At 37.6% G+C, this 23740-nt stretch overlaps 1 protein-coding gene and 1 long non-coding RNA gene across 15 annotated transcripts in view; one reads left to right on the top strand and one right to left on the bottom strand.

Annotated features, from left to right (window-relative positions):
- The window catches only part of LOC147025021 (uncharacterized), a 291362-nt gene that overhangs the window by 93652 nt on the left and 173970 nt on the right, over nt 1-23740 (top strand). The window lies entirely within an intron of this gene.
- LOC147025022 (uncharacterized) overlaps nt 21434-23740 on the bottom strand; it is a 3983-nt gene continuing 1676 nt past the window's right edge. Inside the window, exon 2 of the long non-coding RNA XR_015059310.1 lies at nt 21434-23740. This exon is cut by the window's right edge and continues 352 nt beyond it. This is a non-coding gene — a long non-coding RNA (uncharacterized LOC147025022).

A 23740-nucleotide genomic window follows, 5' to 3' on the forward strand; every position in this document is an offset into this window, starting at 1 on the left:
CGCGGTGGATTTGCCGATCCCGCGGACGGACAAAGTTAGGCAGGTAAATGGATTTGGACCGGACGGGTTCTCCACGCGATCGTGTGTGTTAAGCTCCAACGGGCAAAGCACATGTGTTCGCGTGGGGAACCCCTCGAGACGTGGGGCTTGTTTTTTTTTTTTGCGCACGGTGACGTCATGGCTGCACGTGTGGTTGGAATCCGGCAGGAGGGGTATCTCTGCCGGATGGTACCGTCCAAGGAGGGACGAGGTACACGTGCAGCTGCATGACGTCACGGGCAGGTGCAAAGTGCGCGAGTTGCCGCGCAGGTGCTGCGCATGGAAAAAAACAAAAAAAAAACAAGCCTCACTTTCGGGTGTACAGGATTCCTGGGCAAGGGGTGGAAGACCCCCTTGGCCTGGGCACAGGATGAAAACTAGTTAGGGGGAAGGGTTAGCTTAGCTAGACCGACTCCATGGGGCAGGGGTAAGTCCTCATGGAGTCCGTGGAATGGATTGGTTAGAGGGATTGTAGCCAGATTTAGGTTGGGAAATAAAATGATTTATTTTGGAGACAGTGACAGACTTGTGGATGTGTAGAGGGGACGTAGCTTAGCTACGTAGTGTTAAAAGGAACGTGCTACTAGTGTAAGGGATGACGTGGGAGCACGAGTTAGTTAGGGGAGGTAGTTAGAAGGATGGCAGAGTTCAGCGGTGTGTGTGTTGAAGAGTTGTGGGTTGTGAGGTGAGTACTTGTTGAGTGAGTGAGGCCAGCGGGTCTGTGTGAGTGGAGCGAATGGGGAATGCATGGTGCGATGAGTGATTGGGGGGAGGAGTGACTCCCGCCCAAGGGACCCCGGGGTCAGTGTAGATTGAGTCAGTTGGGTTAGTCAAATTGAAAAATGGAGGTCGTTTTGCTGTTGGTGGGAAAGTAGGCTCGAGACCCATTTGGAGGGGTGCAGGAGCCCTGTTGACGGGCTTGGGAGCGTGGCTGCGAAAGGTGAGTATCGCTGAGTGGGTACCCCGGGCACCAGGCTAGTCGGCCGCGGTAGGCCATGGGCCCATGGGGGGCCGGGATAGAGTAGTGGGCACGGGTGCGCCTGCTTGGTGCGGGGGCCCGGGGCGCCATTAGCCGCGTGGGCAGTGCAGTGGGCACGGGTGACCCTCGGAAAGGGGCCCGGGAGGCCGGCCTGCCACGTGTGCGTTTCAGGGGAGGTGCCATGGGGGGCACTCCCCGGTGTTAGGGAGCTGGTAGGCTCGGAGGCAGTGTAGTGCCCGGGGGTGCCATAGCGGGAGATTCGGCAGAGGGTCGTGCCTGCCAAAGGGAGCCACGTGTCCCAGCCAGGAGACCGTGTGAGGGCACGGAGAGAAAATTGGGGGGCGAGGCCCGAAATTGTGAGGACACCAACACAGGCGACGGGAATCTGGGTTGTTAGAACCAATAGTTTAAGCGAGAGGCGCTTGTTGAAAGCCCCGGGGTAGTTTAAGAGTTAATGGTTAGGGTAGATTAGGAGATGTACCCCTCCGCACCATCCATCCCCTCGCTGTCGTTGTGGGCCGCTGGACCCACTTTGGGTTAAGATCGCCGAACTCTGGGGAGGCCATTCTGAGGCTTGAGTTGGGCCTCGACACAGGACGCTAGCTCTCCCTTGTTCCCCTCTGGGAAGGGAACGTAGGGGTTGGGAGTAGGCTCGGTGACAGAATAGGTTAGCCGAACAAGGACGATAAAGGGGGTTAGGGGACGATTTATAGTGGGGAAGTAAAAATAAAAACAACAAAAAAAATAAGTGGGGGCTAAATTGGTTTTTCACAAATTAAGGGAGTGGGTATGTACAGTGACAGGCAAAGGCGAGAGGTTGGGAGGGAGACAGGTAGGTAGGTCCGAGCCCGCCTTCCGAGTGGCCAGCACCACCGCACTCCCTCCACCAACCTCCACTGAACGGCAAACGCTGGCCAACTTCATCGGCTGGCCGTGTTTTGCTGCAAGGCAGAGGCCGGCTAACTTCATCGGCAGCTGTTGTTGTGCTGCAAGGCCTGTACCGGCCAGTTCATCTGCTGGCTGTTTTCTTCAAGGCCTGTGCCGGCCAGTTCAACTGCGGGCTGTGTTTGCCTGCAGCGGCCTTCTTCTGCGGGCTGTGTTTGCCTGCTCACCTTTGCCATGCCATGCCCACTGCCCACGTTCACCAGCCCCGTTCAATTTTTGCTTTGCCCCCCCCTGTTCATTTCCATGTGCGCCAGGATCCGCAAGGCAACAGTTTGCAAGCTGCAAGAACTGCCCTGTTGGCAGCTACAACACGGGCCTGCAGTGGCGGCCCGTGCACCGTGTTTGTGTTCATGCATCCATTCGTTGTGCTCATTGCGTGTGCCACTTGAGCTGGCACGGAGACTACGTTTGTGCAGCCCATGCACCGTTGTGGTTCACTGCGTTCAGTTCAAAAGGGAAGGCCTTGGACTGCGTGTGAGCAGCCAGCCACGTTCCCTGTCACCTGCATTGTTTGAGTCAGAGACTGCATGCGGGCAACCTGGCTCCCTGCTAACTGCTTTCTTTTTGCAGAGTTCAATGATCCTGGGCCATGGTTTAGTGTAAAATTTGTAAGTTAAGGTAAGATGTACTGTACATATGAGTGCGCCCCCGGCATGTTTGTCTTAGTGCCGGCAATTTTATTTAAGTCGTCCGTGTGAGTGAGTTTGTTTAGGTAGTTACGCAGCCCTCAGGTTATTTATTTTGGGGACACGAATACCATGAATGTCGCACTCAGGGATCCGTAGGTAAAATGTACTAGGGGAAAACTACACATGATGGCACACGAAAATTTGACGACTCGGGACGAGTCTGTAAAAAGGGAAGGGGGTAGTGTTGTGGTTACCAGATTCGCAAACCACCATTCAGGTCCCTTAGGTGAGGTATCTCGGTAAGTGCATGTGTAGTTAGGCCCAAACCCGTTGTCTAGTGGGAATACATGTCATTTATACGTGCTGCGACTCTTTAGGATAGCCGTTTTTCTTTTACTATCTTTATTTTGGACCAATTGCCACCATCACAACCACAACAACAACCACCAACCACAACGCCGCTTCACCACAACCGCCATGACCTTTACCGTCACAACTCGCCACCATCGCATCACCGTCATCTCGCGCCACTCATGGGCACCGATGCTGGACTCGTGTAGGGCGCACGTTGAACAGCGTGTACAAAACCACGGATTTTCTGCTTCAAAAACGGATCAAAAACGACACACGCCCACTTTTTGCCGTCCAATCGGTGAGCGAGGGGCGATTTGGCCCCGCCTCCAGAACGATCGATATATGCAAATTTGTGGATCAAAAAGCCTTCACGCCCACTTTTTCTCGGGCCAATGGGGAGCGAGGTGAAAGGTCAAAGGGAGGGGGTCAAAGGCGAAGTTACGGGGGGATAAAAGGACGGTGTTCGTCAGTCAGAAGGAGTCGCAAACGAGAACGAAAGAAGTCTGGAGCCCGAAGCCTGCAGTGGCTGGAGAAGCTGAAGAGAGTCGGACGAGGGGGTGCTCGCGTCGGTGCCAGGAGCTGCACGCCCGAGGGAGGCCGGCAGCGCGACCTGGCCGAGGTGGAGACGCACACCAGGGATAATAAAGATCCTCTATACCCCGAACATCAGCAACCCCCTCCTGTTTCCCCCCGCGCTGAGATAGTGCGACCAAGGGGGCCCCGTTCCCACCCCCTGCCAGGCACTGTCCACGAGGCCCGCGGGTTGCGGGGCCATCGCCGCTCCGCGTCTCATCACCAGACGGGTAGGCCCGACCCGGTCTCGGCCTCAGGCCTACCTCATTCTTGGGGGATTTCTTTTCCTTGGTTTTGGGTATGTGTTGTCGGCGCCGTCTGTGAAGTAGAATTGTATAAGTGTTGCCGTGTGCTCGGTAGTCGGTATTAGCTCTGCACTGTGTTTTCACTTTTATGTTTGCTTTTTGTGTAAATGGAATTGTGTTTTCTTTTTTTTTTTGTGTGCATTTGGTGGAATTGTATTTGTGTGCTTTCCGTTCGTCGCGAATAAATGTGCTTTATTGTTGAACTGTTCTCCCGCTTCGCTTCGTCTTTTCCTCCATTGAATCCACATCTTGCTTCACGTAAAGGGTTGGTAGTGGGCTGAATACGCCCGATAATTAATCGAACCGTCGAGGTCGACGATAACACCGCTCGGTTATTCTGATAGTACGGAACGGGTCGCTTAAGTGGCCCGTGTCCGAAGTCGACCTGCGGCGAGGTGCGATCGCCCGGTCTACCCTCCGCGTGGGTACTTAGGTAGTTCGAATTTGGCGGGCAACCCTATCCCACGCGGGGGCTGATTGGCTCGATCGCGGTGAGACCGAAGGGTCCACCCGTGGCTGGTTCCCGGCGTTGGTCCGAGAGGGTCACGACTGGATTGTCCGTCCGGTGGGCGACGTGCCGCGATTCGAGTTACGTGGCCGTGCGCACGCCGGCGGGCGCGAAGACCGCAACAATATATATGTATATGTAATTATGTTTATATATATATATATATATATATATATATATATATATATATAATATATATATATATATATATATATGTATATGTAATTATGTGTATATATATATATATATGTATATATATATATATATATATATATATATATATATATATATATATATATGTAGATGTATTTGAAAAAAAAAATCTATCTATCTATAAACAGGTAGTCGTCGACTTACGACCGCGATCGGTTCTGACCGATCGGTCGTAAGTCGATTTGGTTGTAAGTCGGCCAACCTTTATTTATAGTGTACAGGCCAATGTACTGTATAGGCCTATGCAAAAATTACCGTATGTATATTATACTGTATAATGATATAATAATCATCTGTAAGTCATATTTTATTAAAGGTGTCCGTTTTTGGATCTGATCTTCCATCCAAACATGCAGAAATTTCTCCATATCGTGGATGGGCCCGGTCCGTTGCTTTGTTATAATTGTCAATCGCATAGGTGAAGAACCTTTCACAGCTTCACGAATCCTTTCTTTGTCTTTCAAAATGGTCGACACAGTAGAGTGTGATAACTTAAGATCACGTGCGATTGCATTCACTTTCTTTCCTCCTTCACACTGTTTGATCACCTGCATTTTTGTGGCGAGATCAATGGCCTTTCTTTCCTTCTTAGCAGGTTGAGGAGTAGACAAAGATAATTTCCTCTTGGTAGACATCCTGGGGGTGACATCTTGAGACCACGTGAACACGCTAGCAATGGCGGGCGCTGGGGCGGAAACTGAGCAGTCTGAGTGGGCGGAGATGCGGAGCATTCTGGTCGTAAAGTGGTCGTGGTCGTAAAGTCGAGCAGTCGTGGTCGTAAAGTCGAACAGTCGTAAGTCGCATAGGTCGTAAGTCGACGACTACCTGTATGTATATATATATATATATATATATATATATATATATATATATATATATATATATATATATATATATATATATATATATGAGGTGTGTTCAAAAAGTATCCAACTGTAATTTTTCGTGCGTAAACAAATGAAGCTCGGGAGGCGTGGTTTGGTGCACGTATGTAGGTGATCCTAATTCGTATGCGTGAATATTTTCCTGCCTGCAGAAGCTGTCAGTCACCGACAGACTGCCGATGAGTGAGGAAGTGTAAGTGAGCGCCGTCGGATTTTAGTTTTTGACAAAATGACGGAAAAACTTGAACAACGCTACTGCATCAAATTTTGTGTAAAGCTTGGCGATTCCCAAGTGGAAATGATCCGCAAGATTCAACAGGCCTTCGGGAACGAAGCAATGGGTACCACACAGAAAAAAGAGTGGAACAACCGCTTCAAAGATGGTCGTACATCAGCGGAAAGTGAAGCACGTTCTGGTAGGCCCTCAATATCCCGAAATGAGATAGTCATTGACCAAGTGAGGACCCTGCTGATGCAGGATCGTCAAATCACGATCAGAGAACTTGCAGACGAGGCGGGCATCAGCATTGGATCCGTTCATTCCATTGTGACTGAGGATTTGGACTTAAGAAGAATCTCGGCGAAGTTCGTGCCAAAGCTGCTAACGATAGAGCAGAAAGCAACTCCGTTTGGAGAGCGCACAGGACATGCTGGAGACTGTGAACAGCGATCCCATCCTCTTCAACACAGTGATCACTGTCGATGAGACCAAAGTGATCCGTCATTTTGTCAAAAACTAAAATCCGACGGCACTCACTTCCACTTCCTCACTCATTGGTGGTCTGTCGGCGACTGACAGCTTCTGCAGGCAGGAAAATATTCACGCATACGAATTAGGATCACCTACATAAGTGCACCAAACCACGCCTCCCGAGCTTCATTTGTTTACGCACGAAAAATTATGGTTGGATACTTTTTGAACACACCTCGTTTATATATATATATATATATATATATATATATATATATATATATATATATATATATATATATACATATATATATATATATATATATTTTATATATATATATATATGTATGTATATACATATATATGTGTATATACATATATATGTATATATAGATATGTATACATTTATATTGTTACGAATTTGCGCCCGCCGGCATGCGATCGGCCGCGTACCTCGAATCGCAACCGCGTCGCCCACCGGACGGACAATTCAGTCGTGACTTTCCGGAGCTCACGCCGGAACCCTGTCACGGATGGGTCTTCAACCCCACCACGGCCGTGCCAATTGTCTACCCACACAAGATAGGGTCACTCGCCGAATTTGATATACCTAAGTACCTGCTCGGGGAGCCGACCGGGCAGCCGTACCTCGACACAGGTCGGCTTGGGACACGAACCGCTTAAGCTGTACGTTCCGTTCTGCAGTGATAACCGAGCGGGTATTATCGCCGACCTCGCCGGATCCGATTCTATTTAACGGGTGTTTGAAACCCCACTATTTATTCCGCGATGCAAGATGGCATTTTCAATAGGGGAAAGAGGATGCAACGAACAGATACATTCAAACAAAGCACATTTATTTTACACATGCACGTTATGTACAGCCAACACGTATACAGGCAAACAAAAGCAGGCAAACACTACGACCGAATATGGTTATTATTAATGTACAGTCACTTAACAGTTTTTACTTGTCAGGACATGGCGCCACAAGATTCACTCAAAAGGAAGGAAAGGGCCACTCTCATAGACGAGAGTGGCAGACAGGGTCTGTGGACCTTTATAGTGCGTGAGCCTTGGTTGACCGAATGGGCTCGCGAGACCGATGCGGCTTACCCGCACCCTCGTGGTGCGACGATGGGCAGGTCGCGACGTCTGCTCCCCACGGCCACCAGGCCAGCCGTGCCTGATTGTGGCCTTGTGACGATAGGCAGGTCGTGACGTCTGTTTCCCACGGCCACTAGGACAGCCGCACCTGATTGCAGCCCTGCTAAGACGAGGTGATCCGGGCCCCTGCCGGCAAAGCGGTTTGAGAGGAACGAACGGGTCTTTTAGTGCTCTGTCAGAGTTGATGCTTGATAAGAGTTGATGCTCGATAAGAGTTGATGCTCGATAAGAGTTGATGCTCGATAAGAGTTGCTGCTCGATAAGAGTTGATGCTCTTATGACCCCATCCACTCCTCAGCGATGCGCGAACTGTGCCGAGGTCCGATCACCTCGGACTGCCTTGGCGCTGGCAAGCTCTCCCCAGCTGTGGTCTCCACGCAGCTCCTTGGCTTTCTCCGACTGACTCTCTCCAGACTTCGGGCTCCACTCGGCTCTCCGACCCCTCCAGACTGCTTGAACCGGTGCTCTGCACGGCCTTTTATAGGGCTGGTGAGACGATATCTGCTCTCCGCACTCTCACCTCTGACCTCTGACCTCTGCCCGGAAAGCGGACGTGAGTAGGGTAAGAATACTGATTCTGGCTCACTTTTCCCCATGTAAATGAATGGGGGATTTTCAGCGATTTATTTTTTTTTTCCCTAAAAATAAACCCCCCTTTTTATCCCAAGGTATATTTATTTGTCTCCCCTTTTAACCTGGAGGTTGAACCTCATTGAATTGAACACCTGGGGGTTGAACAGCTCACTCATTGAACCTATAAAGATTTGTTCATTCTCAAATTCCTTCAATAGTTTAATTTTCTTTGCACAATAATCCCCATCTAAAATATTAACAAACAAAACATTTGAATCTTTATATTTTTTAAGATACCCCATTTGTGCCATTACGAAATGATAAACTTCTCTTAATGCTCTTGTTTGACCACCTCCTGAGCCACATATCATTTTGAGATTATAGTAAATTGTTTTTTCATTGTTCAATTGATAACCATCAAAGTTTTCAGTCCATTCAAGGATATTCATTTTTTTCTTTACATCCTCTAACTTACTAGTTTTTAAATTAATTCGCTTATTTGTTTTATTTACCTTTGTTTTAGTTATTTTTTCAATAAGACTTATTTGATATTTTTCACATTCATTATGTTTTCCATTTATATACCAAGACTGAGATTTTCTCCACTCTTTAGTTTGATTAATACTTGGTTTAACCATTTATATATTGTGAAAAAACGCGGCGGTAGCCCTTAAAAACCCTAACCCATCTTCCCATCGTTAAAACATAATCTATTTTATACACTCTATCATACAATATCCATATGGAACACAATCTATTCCATTATCTAAAATAAATCTCTTATCATCAAAGGCTCCTAATGCCTTTTTATTTACTTCTTCACTATATATGTTATGTTTATAACTTCTTATTGTATTCATTTTCCTATATTCTTCTTTCTTATTCATCAAACAATTATAATAATTTCTAAAAGTTATTGATTTCTTTATTACATATTTCTTTATTCCCTTTAACCTCTTATCAATCTGTTCACCATACTTATAAGCATATGCCTTTGCTCTCAATCCAATAAACTCACTCATTACTTTTCCACCCAACTCATCCTTAAACTTACCAATAACCTTTTCATTCTTTTTGGAAAATAACTCACTCTTCTTGCTGAAATTACTTGTATCATATACTCCAATATTTTTCTTCATATCTTCATAAACATCATCAGTTTTTATATCTAAGATAAAACTATCAGTATCCATATACAACAATGAAACATTTTCACCATACTCTTTCTTTAAGTCATTATACAAATAATCATACATCAATATCTTTGATAAATCAAGAACTGCTGTTCCAATATAAATTGGTTTATCCATTACAATACTTTCCTTTTTCATATGAATTGCAGAAAAGTTCTCTGAAAAAACCTCTTCTCTCTCAAAACTTGGTTTATTTATCAATCTCGAAGCTTCTTTCCAAGATGTTGCGAATCTAATGTTTTGTCTGTTTCTAACATTTTCCATAGTCTTTCCAAATACAGCATTATTCATTAATTTATAAAAGTCCCCTTCAAATTTTACTTTTGTATTTGCTCTCATATCTGTATTGAATTGAATATACTTTTTCACCCAAGGACTTTGTTTAAATTTTAAAACTCTATGAATTTTAGCTACTCTCAATCCTTCTCTCAAAAACTGTTTTAAGCTTCTCTGATGCAAAACATATCCCTCTTTATCATAGAATGTTGTTAATAACTTTTCTGTTGATTTACCTTTAATATTAAAACTTTTATGATAATCACTTAACCATTCTTTCTTTGGAGTTTCTTTCTCACATGCAAAAGGAAGATCTTTATGCTTATTATGAAGATCACTCGGGTACCTCAAGTCAACTTCAAAATAATAACCTTCTTCTTCGTCATTCAATTCCTCTTGAGAAGAAATAACAATATTCATCAAAGCCTTTTCATAATCCTTTTCTTCCACCCACTCTAATTTACCATAAGGCAGAGATTGAGACATTGCCCATCCATACAAATTATTAGCATCAAAATACATCAAATAATTACTATCTTTTTCACTATTATAATTTGGAAGATATTTATTATTTGCTTTAGCATATCTTTTTGAACATACTTGTGATATTCCACCTCTCTTGGACTTCTCAATCATCAAAAGCATATCAACATCACTGATTAAATCTATATCTTGTTTTGTCATTTTCAACATTGCACTCCAAGCTAAACCAGGAGCTGTGAAATAGTGGGCAGGGTCTAATCCATAACAATTTTTATTATGACAGAGTGTTCTAAAAGCCTCAAACACATCAGCTAACAATAAAACATCTGTTTTTAGATATAAATCATGATATTCTCCAAGGTTCTTTATCTTAAATATTTTCCATATTTCTTGTGCGTGTTTATATTCCTTATCACTTATCTCTTCTTCATAAAGGTTATTATAGAAACTTTCTTTTGAAGGAAGTTGTGTTTCTTTAAATCTCATAAATGAATCCATATAATCATAAGGATAAATTCCCTTACTTGTAAGAATTTTCTCTTTACTTTGAATTTCATTCCTTGTTTGAATTTCCTCTCTCGTAAGAATTCCTTCTTTAATCAGAATTTCATCTTTAATCTGAATTTCCTCTTTAGTTCGAATTTTCTTTATAATTAGAATTTCATCTTCAGTTAGAATTTCCTCTTTACTTTGAATTCTCTCTTTAATCTGAATTTCCTCTTTAGTGAGAATTTCCTCTTTTGGAAAGAATGAATTAAGATTTGGAAAAGAGTCCGTGGAGCTTAGATTTGATGCGAGGTAGGCTAGTGGTGTTCCCATAAACTTGTAAGAATCTAAAAACCTAATACGAGTTATAGGTTTTGTGAATATCATTTTTGAAAATGAAATATACTTTTGACTTGTGTTTGTTATAGCAGAAATATTCCCTGGTGTTTTTGAAAGTTCATTTATAAATAGATGTGTATCATAGTTGGCGCTGTTGTGAAGAAAGACTGGAATAAAAGAAGGTAATTTATAATTAAGATTACAACAGGAATGAGCGGGACCTCTATATTTACCAGTAAGATGACAATGGTCTCTAACTTTAAACTCCTTAATTTCCCCCTCACAAATATGACAGATATTGTTCATTCTAAATTCTAATTTTTCTTCTTTGGTTAATTTCATCGGTTCATTTGTTTCTTTCATTAATTTAGTGAGTCTTATACAATCCTTTTCTAATCGTTTTACAAACTCTTGTGAAGCATTTTTTCCACGATAATGTTCAAGTTTGTTATACTTTTCTCCAACAGATGATTTGATATAATAACAAAAACCACAAGGAATATGTTTTTGATATTTATTTGTATATGGTTCTTTTGGATTAGGAGAAGCAGTATTTATCTTTTTAAGGATACATTCAAAATCAGCGTATATCACAAATGGGTGCATGATAGATTTATTATAATCTTCAAAATAAATCTTTTCACCAGGTTTAGGCATTGTAATTACAGCTGATTTATGATTACTACAATATTTTGAATGTTGTTCTAATCGTTCTTTTGTATGAAATGAATTAAGACATCGCTTACAAGGATATATTTTGTTTGCTGTTCTGAATACCTGAGAAGAGATTAATCTTGATAAATTATTGATGTATGTGTAATGTGAATTCTTTCCAACACTAAAATATAAAAGGTCAATGTGTGTTTCTTCATTTTTATAGTTGTTTGAAATTTTTAATATTTGAACTTTGTTTGTATCCGTTAATCCATATACATTAATAGAAAGATTATTCTTTTTCTCAAATTTAGGAATATCTGTTAATGGCATTGGGAATTTAAAATCTTTAATGTCCAAGGTATTCTCATATTTCATATATTGTTTTACTCTTTCTGAATTACATTTTGGTGGATGTAAGTGAGCAAGAACAGACCAGAGAAAACATTTATTATCATTGTTCTTAATATTAACAACTGCCTTCTTTAGTTTTATTTCTTTTGGTAATTCAATATAAGAAGAAGCTTTAAGAGGGTTTGATTTTAGAATGTGTATATCTAAAAAGATGATTTTTTAATATTGAATCCACTTCCTACCACTGTATTATCAACATCCTCCTCTTGTCTTGATAGTTCTTCATAAACCCCACTATTCAAAAAATCTTGAAATGATGTTATAAAATGAAGATCTGTTCTCATATAAGGAGTTTGTTCTTCATCTTGTCTTTTCATATTCATTTTCACTCCCATATAAAACTTTAAAGTTTTCATTTCTTTTAATGTCTTTTTAATAAATTTTTCAACATCGGGTTTCACTATTTCAATTGATTCAGCTATTGATGATGGACCGGGTTCTCCAAATTGAAAAATCCTTATTTTTATATGCCCTTTAAATGCCTCATCAGTGTTTTTAATATAATAGTCTCCCTTTACTTTAAACTCATTTTTCTTGTGTTTTTGTGATTGAAGATGTTGATTATAACTACTCTTCAAAACATCCTTTGAACAGATATCACAATGTTTTCTTTCCAACTCAAGAGGAGATATTTGATGAAATAGATTAAATGTGTGTTTGTTGGTTCGGAGGTGTTTTCTATAATGTTTATATTCGTGATTACAAACATCGCAGTATGTTGTATTCACCATATTTATAGAATAAAACTTTGCTTGAACTAAAATTTTCTTGATGAAAATTTCGTTTAATTTATAGGTGAATCTGTGCTTAAAAACATTTTATCCTCCAACTTTTTCACTTAATAAATACAATGTTTCAAGACACAAAAGACAAGTTTCAATCAATCTCTTCATCTGTTAAAGATACTGAGAAATATGTCAAGGATGTAAAATTGAACAAAGATAAATATAACAACTATTGGATAAAAACTATTATGGTAAATAATATGAGTTCTTCAATTTCCTTCAGTGGAAGGGCTTTTAGTATACCTGGTAGAACATCAATTAAAGTATCTCTAACAAAAGTTTCTCCTCTCCTTCTAGTAATATATTCAAAACTAGAAAAAGCAATGAAACAAGAAAAAGTATCAAAGAACAAAAACCTTATGGATGAAGCTTTAGAAAGAAAAGATAAGACCATCTGTAATATGCAAGGAGAAATTTGTATTTTTTTCAACAACCCTAAAGATGTAAATCTTGATGAAATGAAAGATGTTAATATATCAGGTGAAATGACATTTCGTTCAATAGTAGTTAACGATAATTTTAAAATTACCTTTAATATAAAAAATGTTGTCGTTGAATCTGATAATGAAAAAAAGTATATCGATATCGATGGTAATATACAACTGAAAGTATAGATGAATTTCAGTTTAAGTAAAGTTTTACTTTATAAATATGCTTGACTTTCCTGATTCTCCATATGACAAATTTGAGAATTGTCCTGCGTGTGAAAGACAGGGATTAAACACAGAGTCAAAAGCCTATAAACAATGTATATTCTGTGATTATCTTCTAATTAATGATAATAAAAAATATAAAAAGGAAAATAATTCTTTTAGATTTACACCAAAAATGAATTACTTTACAAGATTGATTAGAGAAATGAATGTAAAGTATGAGGATGATAACACACCTTTCCTTACAAGGGAAGAAACTGAACGTATAAGAGAAATGTTCAAAGGATTGTTGTTGTATATTATTCATGGATGTAATTTTCAGGGAAATATCAACACAAGATATTGTATAAATAAAATAATGGATTATCTTGAAATTAAACCTGAACTTAGGATAAAATATAGAGTTTCTAAAAAAGCTAATAATAAATTAAATAACCTGTTTTTCAAATATATAAATGAATGATTTTTTACCTATTTGGGAAAATAAGATAAAATTTAACAACCATAAAAATCTCCCAAATTCATTAAGATGTCTCATAGTTGGTTCAAGTGGATGTGGAAAAACCTGCTTACTTTTAAAAATGCTCCTCACTCCCAACTTTTTAGATTATGATAATTTAATAATTTTCACAAAGTCGAGTTTTCAACCAGAGTATCAACTACTCTCACAAGGTTTTAATGCTGGTCTTCAAAAAGAAGATATAATAGGTTTATTTAAACGTCAAAAAACCTAAATGATTATAACATTGAAGATATAATTCAACTATTTTGTGATACACAGAGATGTAAAAAGAAATCAAATCTTATAACTTGTATTCTTAGTGATAATACGGATGATATACCGTCTCCCCAAGATTTGGATAAATCAAAAAAGAACCTCGTTATCTTTGATGATTGTGTTAATGAGAGAAACCAAACGGTAATGGACAGCTACTACACAAGAGGGAGACATTCTTCTTGTAATTGTATTTATCTTAGTCAATCGTACTTTCAACTTCCTCGTCGTTCCATCAGAAACAATGCTAATACTTTTATTTTATTCAAGTTAAATTCAATAGATATCAATAATTTTTGGAGAGATAATTGTTCTACATTATGTAGTAAAAAGAAATTTGAGGATTATATGAAGCACACGACTGAAAAATATAAATATATTGTTGTGAAACAAGATGAGATATTAAGGGATATATTTTTTGTTTTATAAACAACTACATATATAAATGACAACTATTATTATAAATCTTGTGGGTAAATCTGCTTCTGGAAAAAACTTTCATAAATCAAGGTTCTTGTGTAGTACAAATGAGAATATTGTAAATTTACTTAAAAACACCCCGTGATACGCATTGTATCAACAACAACTAGAGCAATAAGACCTGGAGAAGTAAAAGGTGAAGATTATCACTATATTTCAGTGGAGGAACATATGCGATTGAGGAATGAAGGACAAATATTTGAGGAGGTTTCTCTTGGTATAACAAAATATTCACATTGTAAGAGTGAGTTAAAGAAACTAAAATCTGGTGGTGTTGGGATATTAGAAACTAATCCAGAAGGAACGAGACAAATTATTAAATATCTGAGCGGAGTGAAGATTTTATCATTCGGTTTTGATGTTGATGAAGAAACTCAACACAAACGTATGAAAAGCAGAGATGCAAGGATTAGTGAAGAAGAAATTACAACTCGCATTAATGTTAATAAAGAATTTGATGAAATATTTAAAGAAAAGGATTTATTTGAACACATCTACTTGAATGATGAAGAAAAGGAAAATTTCCCTGTTGATCTTTACAATTCATTAAATGATATTTTACAATAAATAAATGGATACAAAAGAAAGAGCAAGAAGATTTAAGGAACATCAAGAGTTGGTTTCAAAAGTTGTAAAACAACAGGAAGACATAAAGAAGAAACGCAGACAGAAACTAACGGGCGAAGAAGCATTTGAAAAAAAACAAGAGAAATTTTTTAAACCACTTTTAAAAACTTCCCAAGAAAAAATGAAAGATGTTTCCACAGTTCCCACAGTAGAATATACTCCTAGAAAGCTTCAAATGTTAAAAGATTTCAGTCAAATGACGGAGGAAGAATTAGAGCATTTAGGAGAATTAGAATATGATGATGAAGGTTTATTTCAACAACTGGAAGAGATTAATCAACCCCCTGATTATATTGTGAATGCTGTTCAAAACAATGAATATTCAGCAGATTCAAAAACCAAAGCAGGACTCATTCCAACAGAACAACCAGCAATATTTCATCTTGTTCAAGAAAAGGTATTGATATTTAATGATGAATTAAGGTTCTTAAGTTCTGCTCAACCCCCTGTTAAACTAACTCCGAGATTAATGTTTCTTCTCACAAAAGATGGAAGACAAGGTTCAACTGTGAGGGATGAATCAAAGTATATTGATAAACCATTGGATATGGAAAATAATGATGATAGAGTATATATTGATTTGCTGAACACTCTAAATTATAAGGTTATTCTTTCTGGTAAAAGTAGGAAGAATGAGAAGGAGAAACACATTATTCAGGCTTTAAGTATCCTTGGTTCAGGTATTAGTTTTCTTCCAAATGACCCATCGCAATTAGTTAATAGACTGTTATTGTTGTTCGGCAGTAAGAAGGCTGGAAATAACAATTGTTTTAATGAAGCATCAGCCATTTTAGACCAGTTGATGAACATGAAAATAATTAATAAATCTCAATATAAAGACATTTTATCTCATATTAAATAAGATGAGAAGCACAATCCTGAGTTTTAATTTCACAACAAGCGACCACACATCTTCATTCCCATACCCACTACAACTTGACACAACAAAAGAATATGAGGCATCTTTATTGTCCATGGAGACTTATAATACCTTATTTAATATAACCGAGAAAAATGACAAGTTTAGTTATAATCCGGGAAGTGGATACAAAACGATAACAGTCTCACCCGGAGCATACGAGATTTCTCAAATATCTTCCGAAATTGCTCGTCTTATGAAAGAACAGGGTGATGAACCAAAAAATATTGTTATAAACATTCAAAAACATACTTCAAAATCAACGATTAAAGTTAAAAATAACTACAAGGTTGATTTCACAATTGATAATTCATTTAGAGAGTTATTAGGTTTCTCCTCAAAAAAGATTGAAACTAATGGGACGTTTTACAGTGATAATGTCATTCAAATATCCTCAGGAATAAATTCGGTGTTAATTCACTGTGATTTGATTGATGGTGCTTATAATGATGGATTAAAAACAAATACAATATTTTCATTCAGCGCATACTCAACCCCAATTGGTTATAAATTCAATATGGAGCCTAAAAATTTGGTTTATCTACCTGTGTCAGGAAAAACCATACACAGAGTAAATTTTAGGATAACCGACCAAGATAATCGTGTGATCTCTTTTAATGGAGAAGTTATATCCATCAGAATTCACCTACGTGAAGTTTTTCAATAAATAAATACGATGGTTATTGTGAGGAAGCACGAGTTGGGAAAATATAAAATAATTACAGGGGATGGGATGTTCCTTTCCCCGTACTACAAGGGTGAAGGTATGTATCTTGGTAGAGGATACTATAAACCTAAGAGACAAAGGGGTGTCGGACATCAATTTAGAGGAGATGGGATAATTGATACTCTCATGGGTATTGGTTCAACTATTCTTAAACATAAAGACCTAATTGGTTCAACTGCTTCTGCTGTGGGAAATGTAGCAGGTGCTGTAAAGAGTATAAAAGATGCTCAGAAAGAATCTCATAAATTACAAGCAATAAAAGAAATTAAGAAAGGTAAAACTCAGTTGTCCCCCCAAGAACGACAGAAAATAATTCAAATACTTGGATCAGGGTTTCAAAAGTTTTAACATCTTTTTTCCTAAATAAATACAAGTATGGAAGCAATTGATAGTATCTATGATTTGGATGATACTATTATTATCTCAAACTCCACTAAAAAAGAAGATTACTTCAAGGTAAATGCAATAACTGGAACAGACTGGAATACAAATGGTACAAAAAGTTTTGAAATAAATAATCAACAAACCTATTTGAATCTCTCCGAAAGTTTCTTGTTGTGTAAATTTAAATTCACTAAGGCTGGGAATAACACAAACGCTACACTTGTAAATGATTTCTTCTGGAAAATGTTTGATAGTGTGCGATTGTATATTGGAACACAAGAAGTTGAAGCGGTTGATTATGTCTCTGCTGTATCTGAAATGATGAAATTTACACTCTATACATTCAGTGATAGAATGGGAAAGGGGTCTGTCGAAGGTTTTATTCCTGATATGTCAACGGGAACAAACACAGACCCTGGGTATACTCAAAGGAAAGGAATGTATAATGATGATACAAAAGCAGAAAATAGTTTTACTGTGGCAGTTCCTCTTAAAGGTATATTTGGATTTTGTGATTATGATAAAGTTCTGTATGGTCTTAAAATTAGATTTCAACTACAAAGGAATGATAATGAAAATAGATTGCTTTTTGGTGTTGGTAATGCTTTTGGTGATCAGAATAAATTTGTAATTGAGGAGATGAGTTGGTATATCAGTGAATATACTCCTAATCTTAAAACAGAAGAGATGTTGAATCGAAGACTTAACTCAAAAAAACCACTCAGTGTATCATACCTCAAAAGAAGATGTCAACACGTTAAACTCAATCAAACTACTTACACGTGGAATTTGGGTGTTCTGGAAGGAAAGCCACGATATCTGTGGATGATTTTTAAAAAGCCAGATGGTGATACTGCGACTGATAAGAATAATGCATTGAGTGATAATGCTAAGGTGAAACAACTTCGCGTTTCTCTAGATGGAACATTTTATCCACGAGATAGATTGGAAATTAATTGGGAAAAAAATGATTTTGCTGAAGCATACAAGTCTTACCAAAAGGTGTGTGAAAGTAATGGAAATAAAGAACCTATTTTGGATATGACAGCATTTAAAAGTTTGTATACAATCTATACGTTTGACCTGAGCGCTCAAAAAGAAACTATAAAGTCTAATCGAGTGGATACTTCCCTATACATTGAAAGAGGAGAGAGTGAAGAAGTTGATACATATTGTTTGCTTTTGGAAGAAACAGAATTGCAGATTAATACAGATAATGGTGTGATGATTAGTCTCACATAATTTTTTGTTAAATAAATGAGTGGCAAAGTACCAACTGGGGTATATGTTAATCAAATCAATCTTCATAAACTATCATCTTGTGTTCAAAATCAAAAGCCTTGTACGATTAACGTTAATACAATTCAGAGAAAAGGAGCAGTAAGAATTGATGTTTTGCTCACAAGAGAACAGGTTAAAATCTTGAATGACACTGGCTCACTTAAAATTAAAATGACAAAACCAATGTTGAAAAAATATTCAATAAGAGAGACGAGTGGAGGATTTCTCCCATTTCTAATTCCTTTATTTGCTGGTTTAAGTGCGGTTGGAGCATTGACGGGTGGTATTTCAACAGCGGTCAAAACTGCCAACGAAAGGAAGGCTCAACTCCAGGCTCAAAAAGAATTGGAAAGACATAACAAAGAGTTGGAGAAACAAATTAGTGGAAGTGGTGTAATTGTAGATTTTGCTGAAAAACTTGAAGGTCTGCCTGATAAAGCGAGATTGTTAGTTGGAGATATGCTTTCTTCTATAGCACAAGCAGGTGTAAAATTAACGAAAAGAGGTAATGGATTATATCTTTCTAATAAATAAATGAGCATTGATGAGTGGTTGAAAGAATTTGGAAAGAATACAACATCAAATTTACAACTTGCCAAATATTGTAAGAAATTAAAAATTCATAATGTGGTTATTTGTATGAGAGATGAATTAACAAATGTGTCGAAACATACAAAGAATATTATTATGAACTTAGAAGATAATGATGGGAACGGTTCTCATTGGGTTTGTATTTTTAATAGTCAAGACAAATATTATTTTGATAGTTTTGGTCTTCCACCACCTGTTGAAGTCATAAAATTCTTACAGAATGGTGTTTATCAAACATTTCAAGTCCAAGAATTAAATTCCAAGTGTTGTGGTCAATTATGTCTATATGTGTTATTTCAACTCAACAAAAATAAAAAATTTTATGATATTATTTTTAATCTAATATAAATGACTTATGTTGGTAAAGATGGTTCTATCTTTGGTGTATCTCAAGAACTGGATATTGATTTATCAAATTATTACACAAAGGCACAGGCTGAACGATATAAATATAATATAAACAAAAATATTAACATGAAAAATGCTTATAAATTAAAAAATTATCCAAGCCCGACTGACGCGAATGACTTGGTGAGATTAAGCGATTTATCACAATATATATACTTAAATAAAACGGCTGTGTATTCTAAAGATACAGAAGTGTTGATATTATCTCCAGGTCATACAGAATTCACAGTTCGAATTAAAATAAATTTTTATAAAGAAGGGCGTATCGTTTGTATGAGAATAGAACAATGGGGGTATGATATGAATGATTTAGGGTATAATTGGTCATTTAAAATTAACCTCGAAGACCTGGAACAATTAAATCAGTCTCGTAAGGAAGAATATTATCCACTTGGTATCGAGAATGAGTTTTGTGGAGCCACGATTAGTAAACAACAAATAAAAGAATTTAATAAGGGTAAATATAATAATGGTTTTGCCCTTGTTTATCTCATGAAAACAGAAAAAACAGGATTATATATAATAAGTAAGGAAATACAAAATGATTTAACTATGGGAAGATGGGGAGGTGTTTCGTGCCATAATATTATTCTATCATATATTTCTAATACATAAATGACAGCAAGAAGGCTTCAAGAAAATTATCATTTCTGTGTTCAAGCATACCTTCAAGAAAAGGGTATTCGGTATTTTAATAAATATGTTCTACAACATAAGAATGAGGTATTTTCAATAAAAGATTGGCATTATGCTGATGTTGATAAACCGACAACTTTAGATTTAATTAGAATGTTAAATAATGAAAAAATTATAAGGTTAAGAAAAGGTAAGGCTCTTTTAGAAATTCAAAAGAAATTTTATTGGTATCCTGTTGTAAAAAAATTATTTTGGATACAGGAATAACAAGAAATCCTGATGAATATATGTATAATATTCTATGGGGTGTAAACGATTCAAGTATAGTAAGGGATGAGGAAGGAGTTGAAGAAGAGAGGGAAGAGAGAGAGAAGGAGGAAAGAGAGAAGAGAGAGAGGGAGAAGAAAGAGAAGGAGGAAAAGGAGAAGAGAGAGAAGGAGGAAAAGGAGAAGAGAGAGAAGGAGGAAAGAGAGAATAGAGAGAGGGAGGAAAGAGAGAAGAGAGAGAGGGAGGAAAGAGAGAAGAGAGAGAGGGAGGAAAGAGAGAGAATGAATAAATATCAAAATATGGAAACCAGTGAGATTCAAAAAAGATTGGTGGTATTACAGAAAATAACTCAACCCACCGAGGAGGAAAACAAAGAATTGACAAGTCTATTTGCAATACTTTCGACAAGACTATTAGCATCGACAAGATATGGATTTTAATTCAAGTTTTTTCTTAAATAAATGGAGGAGAGAGTGAAGGCATTTCTAAGGATTCTTTATGTTTTAAAAATTAAGATTCAAATGTGCATGTTGGAAACTAAAAAGGTTTTTGCACTCTGCAGGAATTTTTCTCATAAATAAATGAGTTATTGTCTCAAATGTAAAAAGAAAACTAATACTAAAAATATTTCATATATTAAAAGTAAAAATAACAGGGTTATACAAAAAGGTATATGTTCGGTGTGTGGTTCAAAAAAATCAATTTATCTCCAAACACAAACTCGGAGGAGATATACAAAAGTTTTTATCAGGAAGTAAATTTACAACTACTGGAATACCAGGGGAATTACATCTTCCAGGTTATTCTTTCTGTGGTCCAGGCACAAACTTAGATAAAAGATTAGATGAGGCAGACAATCCTAAATCCTGGAGTAAACCAATCAATAGAGTTGATGAAGTGTGCATGAGACACGATATTGATTATGGGAATACCACAACGTTGGAAGAAAAGCATGAAGCCGATAGAGAAATGTTGTATAATTTGTCTCTGATACAAAATCCAACCTTGAGAGAAAAAGTTGATAGGTTCATCGTGAAGAAGATGATTAGTGCTAAATTGAAACTTGGACTTGGAAATTCAAAAAACTTATAGGCTCTAATGATGCCATTAAGACTGAAGAGCAATTAGCTGATGAATTACATAAACCAATATTCACAAAGTTTCAGAGAAGGAAAGTTTATTCCAAGGAAGTTGATTATATCTGGTCTGCTGATTTGATTGAACTCAATAATGATAAGGGGTACAAGTATGCTTTAACCGTTATTGATTTGAGGAGTAGATATGCGTGGGTTGTCCCTTTAAAAAACAAAACAGGTAATACTCTTATGTTAGCTTTTCAACAGATATTTAATAAAAGTAAGAGAAAACCTAAGAAATTGTGGACTGATGAGGGTAGAGAGTTTTATAACAAGACATTTATGAATTTTTTAAAAAATAACAGTATTACATTATACAGTACCTTTAATGAAGGGAAGGCAGTTGTTGTTGAACGTTTTAATCGTACCTTAAAAGAGAGACTATATAAAAAATTCACACAACTCGGTTCACAACAATGGTTATCTTTTATTCAGGATATTGTGGATAAGTATAATGACACGATTCACACGTCAACGAATATGAAGCCATCAGAAACATTTACAAAATTAAAATATGAAAAAGAGATTAATGTCAGAAAACCTAAGTTCAAAGTTGGTGATATCGTAAGAATATATAGGTGGAAATCTCATTTTGAAAAGGGTTTTACTGAACGATGGACGAAAGAACTTTTTAAAATTGTTGATGTAATAGATACAGTTCCTTGGACTTATAAAATATATGATTTGGAAGGGGAAGAGATTTTAGGTTCATTTTATTCACAGGAATTACAAAAGACAAAACTAAGCAGATAATACACCTTTGTGGACACTAGAGGGACAAGTCCGAGGTGTATTACAGTATATAATGTGTGTCAAGGGGGACGTTCTTAGATCTGTGAACCCCAAACACAGAATCCTCAACTGAATAGTCAAGGCTTAACTTTTGTTTGTGTGTGTGTGTGCAATGGGAGCAATAGGTTGGCGCTTCACTCCCTCCTACTATACACCGTTGTGGACACTCGAGGGCCAAGTCCGAGGTGTATAACAGTATATAATGTGTGTCAAGGGGGACGTTCTTAGATCTGTGAACCCCAAACACAGAATCCTCAACTGAATAGTCAAGGCTTAACTTTTGTTTGTGTGTGTGTGTGCAATGGGAGCAATAGGTTGGCGCTTCACTCCCTCCTACTATACACCGTTGTGGACACTCGAGGGCCAAGTCCGAGGTGTATAACAGTATATAATGTGTGTCAAGGGGGACGTTCTTAGATCTGTGAACCCCAAACACAGAATCCTCAACTGAATAGTCAAGGCTTAACTTTTGTTTGTTGATGTGTATGTGTGTGTGTCCCAACCCTCACATTCAAAATCTCAACCCCAACCCTCACATTCAAAATCTCAACCCCAACTCAATCCTCACCCAACACAATGTCTTTTTCAAAATGAGATTTCCACCTATATATATATATATTTTTACGTTTTTTTTTTTCTTCTTCCAATTCTGTCTTTTAAGGCTTTCAGGTTTGATGACGTAGAAAGAGGGAGTAAGCCTGCACTTTCTTCCCAGAACAAACAATGTATATTTTTTGTTTTTTTTCTCTTCTTCCAATTCTGTCTTTTAAGGCTTTCAGGTTTGATGACGTAGAAAGAGGGAGTAAGCTTGCACTTTCTTCCCAGAACTTTCTTGATCTTGCTCCCATCAAGCACCATCCGACAAAGAACTACATCGATAGGTTTAGATCCCAAAGAGTGATAGCAACTCCAAAAGTCTCCAAAATATAAATAAATAAAATAATAATAATAATAAATAAATAAATAAATAAATAAAAGCCCCCAAAAAAGTTTCAAGTGTCCAACATAAACCCAACTTTCCAAGTCTTCAAGGTATAACCACATTCCCGTTGAGTTTCCAAGATATGTATCACATTGTGAGTTATCAATCCAGAACCCACATTTCAAGTATTCAAAGTAAAACCAACTTACAAAGTCTCTTAAGGATAACTCATTTACTGATTTTTTCAAAATTTGTGAGTCTCCAAGGTAGGCCCCATATTTAGAACCATCTTGGCAGAACCCTTTTCCTGAGTCTCCAAGGTAGTTATTTAAACCATCAAGGCAGAACTCATTTACTGATTTTTTCAAAATTTGTGAGTCTCCAAGGTAGGCCCCATATTTAGAACCATCTTGGCAGAACCCTTTTCCTGAGTCTCCAAGGTAGTTATTTAAACCATCAAGGCAGAACTCATTTACTGATTTTTTCAAAATTTGTGAGTCTCCAAGGTAGGCCCCATATTTAGAACCATCTTGGCAGAACCCTTTTCCTGAGTCTCCAAGGTAGTTATTTAAACCATCAAGGCAGAACTCATTTACTGATTTTTTCAAAATTTGTGAGTCTCCAAGGTAGGCCCCATATTTAGAACCATCTT

The sequence above is a fragment of the Eptatretus burgeri genome, chromosome 6 (genome assembly GCF_056783735.1).
Source record: "Eptatretus burgeri isolate ZD-2024b chromosome 6, Ebu_testis_v1, whole genome shotgun sequence".
NCBI lineage: Eukaryota > Metazoa > Chordata > Myxini > Myxiniformes > Myxinidae > Eptatretus > Eptatretus burgeri.